The sequence below is a fragment of the Geospiza fortis genome, unplaced genomic scaffold, assembly GCF_000277835.1.
Source record: "Geospiza fortis unplaced genomic scaffold, GeoFor_1.0 scaffold154, whole genome shotgun sequence".
Classification (NCBI taxonomy): domain Eukaryota; kingdom Metazoa; phylum Chordata; class Aves; order Passeriformes; family Thraupidae; genus Geospiza; species Geospiza fortis.
Genome location: NW_005054397.1, coordinates 1,572,540 through 1,583,128, shown reverse-complemented (window position 1 = coordinate 1,583,128; position 10,589 = coordinate 1,572,540).

Genomic DNA, 10,589 nt, shown 5'->3' with positions numbered 1-10,589 from the left:
AGACCAGCTACCTCCCACTGGCAGTAGTGTTCTGCTTTAGTATCATACACAGAAACAAAATGAATTTGCTGCTAGTTACTTGTTATAACTCTAAACCTATTTTTTCTCAATTAGCACTTCTTTGGGGAAGGAGTATCATGGTCAAAGGGTAGCACTGTTCCCTAAAGTCTCTTAGGAAGCCAAAACTCATGTTTTCACCAGAACTGCAGGAAAGTGAACAAGACCCATAGAGCTCTCTTGGTCCAATTCCCATTTTTCCTCATTTTGGGAGTTAAAGGAAGAACCATTCTCAAATATGAATGCTGGTGAAGATCATCAGGCTTTCTCATCACAGAAAAACCTTCCAAACCACAGTCCAAGCCTCCACAGGTCTGAGAGCCAAGGGACACATATCAGCATGCACAGGGACAAGGGAGCTCGAGGAACCGCTTTCTTGCAGTTGACAACAATGCTTCTCTAGAAAGGAAGAGGGAAGGATGAGTCTGGAATGGACATGCCAGGGGGTCCTGAGATGACAACACAACAATCATGGTTTCAGGTAGCTGTTGCCTCATTTGCTCCCAAAGCTAAGGATTCCAATTACCCAGGAATCCCTGCATGAGCACAGCCCTACTGCCAGTTCCTGGAGAGGACACTTGCCCTGCCCTTGAAATACTTGTGAGTCCATGCCACCTTTCTATGTATGAGGACTTAGGAGACAGCCTGGGAAACTTGCACTTTATGAAGGACCTTTCAACTCAAAAGAACGAACAACATACACAGAGCAATAAAAAAAAGGGGGGGGGGGAAGTCTGACAGATATTACCACTCTGAATTTCAAAAGTGGGTTAATTATGTGCAAGAAAACTGGCAAAGAGCTCTGACTTATGCAAAATTCAGGAAAAAACACTTTCATGCTAATAAGGACTAGAAAACAATCTCTGGTAGTCTTAATACAGGATATTTTAAAATCTGTTTTCTTCACAGTGCAATGGATACAATTCTCTTGCTACCAAATACCATGTATTATGTTGGCCTTAAGTCTTAAAAACTGAAAAATAGATCGACAGTAGCAAAACAGCAGAAGTGTAATACAAATGGAAGGAAATTAACAAGAACGACATTGGAATGAAATTAATTTCTTTTTAATTTCAAATTACACTTCACTCAAGAGAAAATGCAAAATTTTAATGAGCTAGGCATAAAGAAAAGAGTGGATCCTTTTCAAGCCCAGGTGCAAGTGCAGGAACAGTTTCAGACAAGATGCAAACTATGAACAACAGATTTGATTTTTTTATTTGCCAGGTGATTTCTTTGTGAATCATATTAATCTTGCTGATATATGTAGAAATATTTCAATTATTCTCCTCATCACTATTATGTGAGGTCCTTATATTGTGTGAAAAAATCTGCTATAAATTCACACAATAGGTCATGACTCTTTTGGCTGATAACACTAGAAGAACATACAAGTGTAAGGTTGCAGACTTTTCAGACCTCAAATCTTTGTCATGAAAACACTTTTGAGATTCTGCGGGTGGCTGTCTTCAAGGAAAGGAAAAAAATGTCATTTGTAGCAAACTAATTAAAATCCTGAGCATTTTGGCAATCTACATCCTTGGGAATACTTTAGGAAAAAAGTGTCTTCCTTTTAGCCTTCCTAAACTCATCTATTTCTTTTAAGTAATGTTTCTTGTTAGGAATTCTAAAAACTCTCGAGTTACCACATGGTGGGTAATCCCTGCATTACTTTCTGGGGAACCACAGCAAACACACATACCATCTTTGCAATGTGATGTAATAACAAGTGATGCCAATTCTTTGGGGATATAACACTACATTCACTTGACCACAACAGGAAAATAAGGGGCTTACTAGGGATCTCTGAGTCCCGCAGCAAGAAGGGCTGGCAACCTTGCTCCCACCATGGCCACGGACGGTAACCTTGAGGCACTCCCTTGTACTACACCCAGTAGAGGTCACTAGAGGATGTTTTAATGGCAAGACAAAGCCCTCCGAATGCAAGGGAAGAAGAGATGCATATTCCTGAAAAGCACACCATCTGCCTAGGATTTACTGCCGGCCAGACCTAGACACTGCCAGTATGAAAGAGAGAAATAGATGCCGCTCCAGAAAAAAACAAATAGGTTTAACTAGTTACATCCGAACACAAGCAGCATTCATCCAGTTAAACAATACTGAGACTGAGCAGTGAAAGGTATCTAATTTATTAAAAGTATATCTACTACCTGTGCATTTCCAGGTGCAGGGATCCCTTTCTTTCTTCCACAGCTTAACACAGTCCACAAGGTGTGCCAGAGATATGAAGCCAAAAGGCAGAAATTATCTACAATCCAGGCAGCATTTCTTTGCAGGATTAGATCCATCCCTTTAATTTTAATCATCTGATTAACTTTGTTCTCCTGCTCTAGTAGATGCAATTTGGCAGGCACCCTCAAAACCCTCCCCAGCTCTCTAAGTACCACCTAGCTAGACAAGGTTTGGACACGCCACAGAATCCCATCTCACACTTCAACGCATTCCCTGAACCTATAAGGAAAAGAAGTGATGGATCACTGACAAGCATGAAACAGGTGCAGGGATCTACACGGGATGTGTATTGCACGCACTTGGAGGCAATTACTCTGACATTCCAGAACTTCTCCAATGAAAGCAAACTCTTAGCACAATCAGTTTGCAGTTAGCATTTCAGGCAATTGAGAATCTTTTTTTTCCCCCCTTTTAATAGGCAAGAAATGGAAAAAAAAATTCAAGGCAATAACCTAACACGTGTGATGGTGCATGTGCATAGAAAGGTCAGTTTGAAATGCCATAGTTTTACTGCCTTCAGTGCCTTCTGTTCCTGTGTTTGCAGTGTATTTCCATTGCTCCCATATCCAAACCAACACTGTGCAGAAAGGCAGTCCTAGCTGTCTGCCCTTTCATATCCAGCATCTGCTCACCTGCCGACCATCAATTCCTTGATCCGAAGGATGGAAGGTGCCAAATTATTTCAGCGACATGGATGTGAAACCCTCAATGTTATCATAAAAGTATCTTCTTTCCCTTAAAATTCCCAGATGATAGATTGCTTTAGTTGAATTTTCCCAAGCAATTCAAGGTGATGAAAATTCTGCATGAAAAGTATTTGCTTGAGCAGACTAAACCTGGGAAATTTCTAAACAACCAAAAAGAAGGTATTAAAACTGGAAATGGTAAGTAACTTTAACCAAAAAAAAAAAAGTCCTGCTACCAGGCCCATCGTAAACCCAGACAGATTTATTTCTAGAGATTAAACAATGAAAATCTGAGGAACAAAGCATGTTATGGCTTATTATCTAATAAATAAGGATATAAGGATATATGTAAAGATTGTGGAGAATCATTACATAAGGTCTCAGGTCTATATTCATGGAAGGAATCCTTATATATAAGGATTATACTTATTCCATGCAACTGCTGCTCATAATTACAGTGCACTAAGAGTCACTGAAGATGTAAGAAGAAACAGTGTCATTTCTCCTCTGCTCGGGTATTTACCTGATCAGAGGTGAATAAGCAAAATATATAAACACCAGAAATCTCAAGTGCTAAAAATTCTCAAATCGTTTGTCATGATTACAAATATCATTACATCATTTGGAAAAAAAGTTGTGAGATTAAAAAAGTTTAATGACTGTTGCCCTTTCCTTAGTCAGCTTCTGACTTCTGTGACTCCAGAGCACTCTCAAGCCACTTTTGAGTTTGTACATAGCTGTTATGCTGGGAAGAGTCAGTGTAGTGATAGAGGCTTTTTCAGTCAGGAAATGTTGATATTCCCTTCTTTCTTTCTAAGAAAGACAGGAAAATACTCTCACAAGCATGGGAGCCAGGAGCACTAGGTAAAACGCAGCTACCTGAAGTCACAGAATCACACACACATTGCCACATGACAGGAGAGCGCCATGAACTTGGGACGTGAAGAGTGCACCACAAAAAGGATATTCCGTAAAGCTGCAGGCTGAGCTTGGCAGCGCGGTATCTCATGACAGCATTCCAAGCAAGCTGAAAAGGTGCTCGGAAAAACAAAATGGACCCAGACTTGGCTGAAGGCCACTTCCAATTTCCTGACCATACCAAGGCAAGCTTTAAATATGGTGCTTCAATTTCAAGGCTAAAGAAAGCCTTGAGGGTTTAAGAAGTTTTACTCCAAATGTACTGAGTCCCTTACAGGGTTTTGTTAAAAAGCCATTCTTGACTAAAACTGTAAAACCAGAAATATCTTGCTCGATATCTTGAACAGTGTTAGGGACCAGAGGAGAGTTATTTGGAGTTCATTGTGTGACAAGTGATCATTTTTTTTCTGTAAAAAATATTGCCATGACTCTGGCCTCCCCTGGAAAAAGGAACTTGTAAAAGTATCCTTACCACCACAGTCATTTCCAGCACAGAACCTGCAAGGAAAGTAACTGCTAGATAAATGGTGATGGTGGTAGAGAAGGAAGTGACAAAAGGCACAAAGGATACAGGGAATTAAGAGGACAATTAGCTATCCCCAGGCCCAGTTTAACTGAACATCAAATACCAAGGGTATCCAACAGCTCTAGCTGAATTAAATATTTATAAATTAGTTCTTAAACTGTTTTCAGAATATCAGCAAAAGGATATAGCTTTGCACAGAAAATGCTGTAAAATTATCTTCTTCAGGATCAGTGACTTGTGTTTAAACCCCAGCTCCATGATTGTTCCATGTTAGCGGTGTTCTTCACCTAGTTAACTCACCCACACTTGATAATAATTTCATGGCCACTTTTTGCAGATAACAATTCAAGATCAAACAATTTGAATTGCATTCTGACATCAATTACCCAAGTAAGGAATAGAGGGAAGAGACAGCAGGTTTGTGACCAACAGCGCACAGCTTTGGCTGGGCCATCAAAAGCAGTCCAGGTGTAAAACATGGAGCTCATTGGGATCTAATGCAGCTGGGTCAATTCTGTGGCAGTTTCACAATCAAGTTATATTTGCATAAGCTGTCAAAAGGAATTATTTCACCTTCTCACACCTGCTTGTTCCTACCCTGTGCCTTGGACCAGCACCTTCAGATATCTCCGTGTGTCTGCTCAGTGCAATGGGTCAAGGACAGGTCTGGATTTTTAGTCTTCTTTTAATTTGGTCCTCACACATGAAAACAAAATGTCTCTTACTTGGTAATGTCTAACCTGAAGCAAAACTTCACAAAGTTCACTGAAGACAGAACCTAGCCAAGATACAAAGACATGTGCTGCCAACAGTACAAATGGGGGACAAGAGGGCATTCTGAACAAAGCACAAGTAAAACACGTAAGGAGCAGTTTTGTCAAGTGCTGCTTTGCCATCCTGTCCAAGAGGGAAGCGGCCGATGGGGAGCTGGAGTGGCAAAGGGTGCCATCTAGGGGGCACCGACAGCAGAACTGCTCGACAGCACCTGCCACTCATCATTGATGGTCAACGATTGAGGGGGACTTTCCATTGAAGTCTTCTAATAGCTATGAAATTATTATTATTATTATTATTACTACTACTACTGCTACTGCTACTACTACTACTACTACATTGTGTTTGGGATTGAGCTTTTTTTACAAAAACATCCTGTACCAAAAGACAAAAACTGTGTTTGTTTCTTTTATTAAAAAAAAAATCCAGAGAAATAGTTGTTTTGAGGAAGTGGATAATTTTCTTCTTTAATTATAATTCAGTAGTTTCAGACAGAGTTCTTTTTTCCAGCAAGTACAGGCTTGACCACTGTCAGTCTCTTGAGCTCCAACACACTCCCATTTAAGTGAATGGATGTGTTGTCATTGCTTTCACCTTCACCCACCGCAACTACATTCACAAGGACATACATCTGGGCAAGGTTTACCATGTTTCCTGCCAACACACTCTTCTTTCCATCCTTTCCTGATCAATATAATAAAACTGCTCATCAGGCCAGCAGACTACACTAAGACCTTTTAACACAAGGTCTTGATTTTCCTTTTATCAGTATTAACAGACAGGGCCCAGTTTTTTATCCCATTGAGAAATGCCCAAAAAAAACCCCAAAAAAACCAAAAAAAAACCCAAAACAAACAAACAAACAAGCTGTGTGACAGTGAAGTTTTAAAAGCCTAGGAGAAATACAAGTAATGTTTGTGTATCTGGAAGGCTCACTCTGGTGAGGTATATTACCAGAGTTCAATTAGATTGTCTTTCACCTTTGGAGTCTTGTTCCCAGGAGACTGACAAGCTAAAATGGGAATACAGAGCTATTTCTCCAGCTTGCAACTAGCCACCAGCTGTTCATCTTCTAAATGTATTCCTTTTTCCTCTACTGCACCACCAAAACCTCCCTACCCTTTCTTACAGCACTCTTCGCAAAGGGCCAGTTCCAACCATCAGACTAAAGAAGCAAACATCAAGACAATGAATTAAGAGACTCTGCAGCACAAACTAGCAAAAAATCCCACCACCTTCAGTTATTATCTGCAATTCAGCATCAAGCTAAGATACATTAATACAGGCAAAGCAGCTCTCAGTCCTTTTGATAATCTTTTGGAACACTGTAAGACCTACCTGGCAGGAACAGCAGTTTTTGCTGTCTCTCACTTATGCAACTTGTTATTTTCACAATGGAAGTATACTCTCTTAAAAGAGCCAATAACATCTTCCAAACCCCAAACACCCAATTGTGGGGGTTTTTTAGTTCTTATTTTCAATGTAGCACTAAATTAAACTCTCTAAAATAAACACATCATACTTATCTGAGATATGATTTGTTTGTTTCCATATAAAGTTCTCTTTCTATGTCTACAAAGTAAAAAATTGCAGTACCCTCCTGAATACCGGAATAATTTTGAACAAAAGTGACTCAACAGATTAAGAAGTTTCAAAAATTCATTTCTTGATTTGATAATACAAATGGTAACACCATGAAATTTACTTTACACCAATGCCTCAGGGTATCATCTGAACACAAAAATATTCAGAACACTTTAAAAATTGCTCTGCCATATCAGCACAATCAGCACACAAACAGTCACAGCACAAATTTTTCAAGTATTTTCACAAACTACTTTGTAAAATTAATCTCTCATTCTCCTACCGCAAGTGGATTTTCTCAGTTCTTATCTAAATGATGTGTCAGTAAAAATACTGCTTCCTTTAGATTCTTGCATAGAAAAAACCCATAATACAAGGAAATGTGCTATTATTTCTAAACATATTTTTGCTGATCACTGAGCCATTTTCCCACCAGAGACCCCATACCATGATGCCTAACACCATTCTTACTGGAGACAGGTGGAGAACAGAGCCACACTGATACCACTCAGCCCTCCAAGTGTGGCATGCAGCATATAACCACGCTCTGCTCGCCAGGTAGCAGGGAGCAATGCACAAAGCTGCCTCAGTTCCTCTGGAGAATCTGCTCTTTCCATGGGATTCATTCAGTCCCCACTAACTCCAGAGCTGTTAGAGGGGACAGATGTTTCCAAAACATGAATCCAACAAAATCCATGTTTACCTTCTGATTTCGAGGGGTGGTAGAATCACACAGCCCTTTTACAATTCCTGAATATTAAGTCCAGTAGTAATTAAACCCCAGAATAACAACACATGCTTGCTTCCATAAACACAAAAGATCGAAAGATGCTAACCACTCTGTAAGAACTAAAGATCACAGCTGCCTGTCCCAAATACTGTTAGGGCCACAGAAGGACTTTGCCACAAGATAAGCACAGAACACAGCAACAGTGTGGTGCTAACTCCAGACCTGGTGGAGGCAAGATCTGGTTAGCACACACTTGGTAATTCATCCAGACAAAAATTCCCAGTGTGGAAAACTGTGTAAAGAAGCTACTGCTTGTATGTATATCGCCAGTCAAAGGTCACCCCAAGTTATGGGACAGACGGCATCTGCCATCACCAAAGCCCTCCTCCAAATAGTTAAGCCACTGTGATAAGAACTTGAAATAAGATAATGGGTGTTATCTCAAACTGAGGAGGAGGTTAACAAAGCCAGAGGAGAAGAATGTATCACTGAAAATGGACACAAAGAATGCAGACTTTATGGGCCATGAGGAAAGCTTACTCAACAACTGTGCTGAAATCAGCTCTGACTGGGTAAAAATTAATTCCAGCAGGGGGAGATTGAAACCACCAACAACTCAAGAAACCCACCGACCCATAAGAAAAGACTCAGCATGTGCACTAACTAGTATTAGAAGTGAGACAATCATTTAACCAATAGAATAAGAGAACTGTGTGGTCAATGAACATTCATTCCTTTCTCTGCTAAGATATATAAATAGAGAAAAGTTTTGAATGACCTCAGGACCTCTATTAATAAAGCCTCTGTGTTGCCTTAGCTAACCTCAGGAGCCCTGTTCCTCTTGAGAACAGAAACCCCGAGGACCCGGCGTCGCTCAGGCGTGGCCGCAGGGCTATCTGCCAGCAAGCATAGGTGATTGTCAGCTCTAGTGAGATTCAGCTCAGGATTTCAGCTTGCTTGCTAGGCAGGGTTAGCCCAGGGCGAGAGGCACAGCGGACAAGAGAGAGCAGAAGAGGCAACCAGAGGTTCCACAAGATCCTGATGCGAAGAGGTCCTGGTCAGAGCTCGTTCTGACAAGTGGGCTAAAGTATGCCCTTTTATAGGATTTAGAAGGATTGGGTTTGAACCAATGACAAAGGGTTAAAGTCCTAACCTATAGGGTTACAGGGATATGCTCTAGGGTGGGGGTCAGGAAGTCAGGAAGTAAAAATGCTGTCTAATTCAAATCCTCCAAGGAGCCTTGCTTATGTCCATAGGGACTGCTACAGACCTCCACCACTGAGAAGCCATGGGTGAAAAAGGACCACCCTTTCCTTTTGGGTGGGAATGTCATTTGATCCACAAGTGGTGACTAGCTTCTACTCAGCCTCTCTCTCCACCTCCTCTTTTCCATTTCTATCTCTCTACCTCAAATTCATTGTTAACTAAAATCCGTACTATCGACTTTGGCATGTGGTCTCATTTGCACCTTAATTTGGGCAGAGGCATCTCTCAATAATCAGATCTTAACACAGTCAGTCTCTCACAGCTGCAATACATTTTCACAGATGATAATGAAAAATTCAAGTTTACTGGGAAATAACACAAAGTAAACTCCTCAACTAGCTGAAAAAAGAAAGAGACAGTGCTTTTGGGAAAACAAAATTAATTATGCAGTTAGTTAGTTACCTTTTTCTCTTCTGTTCCAGGATCTGATTCACTGAATTTTTCTTCCTGAAAGCTTTTAGTCATCTTCATTTTCTCCACACTCTTAAAAAAGGCTGTTTTTTCTAGTCTGCTTGTGCTGAATTGTGTATTTATTTCTTCCAGCCTGTTAATCTTAAGTAGCTTCATACTATGTCCAGTTAATTTACTGTCTGTTCTCCTCTCCACCTTAGATTCGTAAACCAGTGAACACTCGTAACTTCTGATTTCTCCTCTTTCTTGGCTGTACAAAAGAAAGACAAATAAGAGACCTTAGTGTTATTCATGCGTTTGACCTTAGAAAATTACCATGTTGCAGCACTTTATATTTCAACTCTCTCTCCTTATACTTGCTGAACCAAAACTCAGAGTATACAGCACTGCCTGTTCATAGAGACCATTCTACACTGAACACCAGATAAATCAAGAAGCCTACAAGACCAATATAATTGAATTCGTTCACAGAAACTATTTATTAGCTCTATAAAATCAACACCTGCTGCTGTTGCTGCATACCTTGCTTATGGAGCACTTCTGACTTTTTAGCCATCTCAGTGGTTCCCTGCTGCTCAACATGTTCTCCTTTCTGTTGCAGTTGCGGCAAATTGATATGCAAGGACCCTGCTATTAAATCCAGGAAGACTTTAGATACTAAACAAAGTAGTACAGGCCTGAATACAGGCCTTTTCTCTCTCTTCCCACCATCCTGTACCACAAAAATAGGTAGTTGCCAAAATGGTGGCAATTTCTGGCCCTCTGTTGAAGGCTGCAGAAGAGCACAGTCCTCAGCTGGGTTCTTCTCCTCTGCAGGCCCTTGTGATGTGCCTGGCAAGTACAGGATCACTGAGGCTTGTCTAACAGTAGGATTGGTTGGAAGGCAAGTCAAGCCTTCTCTGTAAAAGGCTTTTATTCCACAGCAAGGTCGTGGGTTCTCACCTCAAGTAAGCACTTGGTTACACTTGGAATATATGTCCTTCTGAACAACTAATTTTTTCAAAAGAGTACGCTAAAATTTCACTTAGCATCTCTTTATACACCCAGGAAATTGAGGACCAAAACATTTCTATTGCTGTTTTTGCAAACCTTCCTTCACTGTACTGGAAATCCAGCTACAAAAGAGCAGTGCTAATGCCTTAGCTCTAGAAAGCGGAATCTGTTAAATCTCATTACACAGCTCATAGTTCAACTTAACTCGCATAAACACCATAAATTTTATGGTGCAGTTAAGAACTTATATACAACCTTACAGTCACTGGCAGCACAGAAAAACAGCTTTCAGAGTACAATCAAAGACCCAATTAAATCAGCTATTTTTACCCAAACATCTTTCAACAGAAAATGTTCCTCAGTGTTTTGACCCCACATCTGTGCACATGCA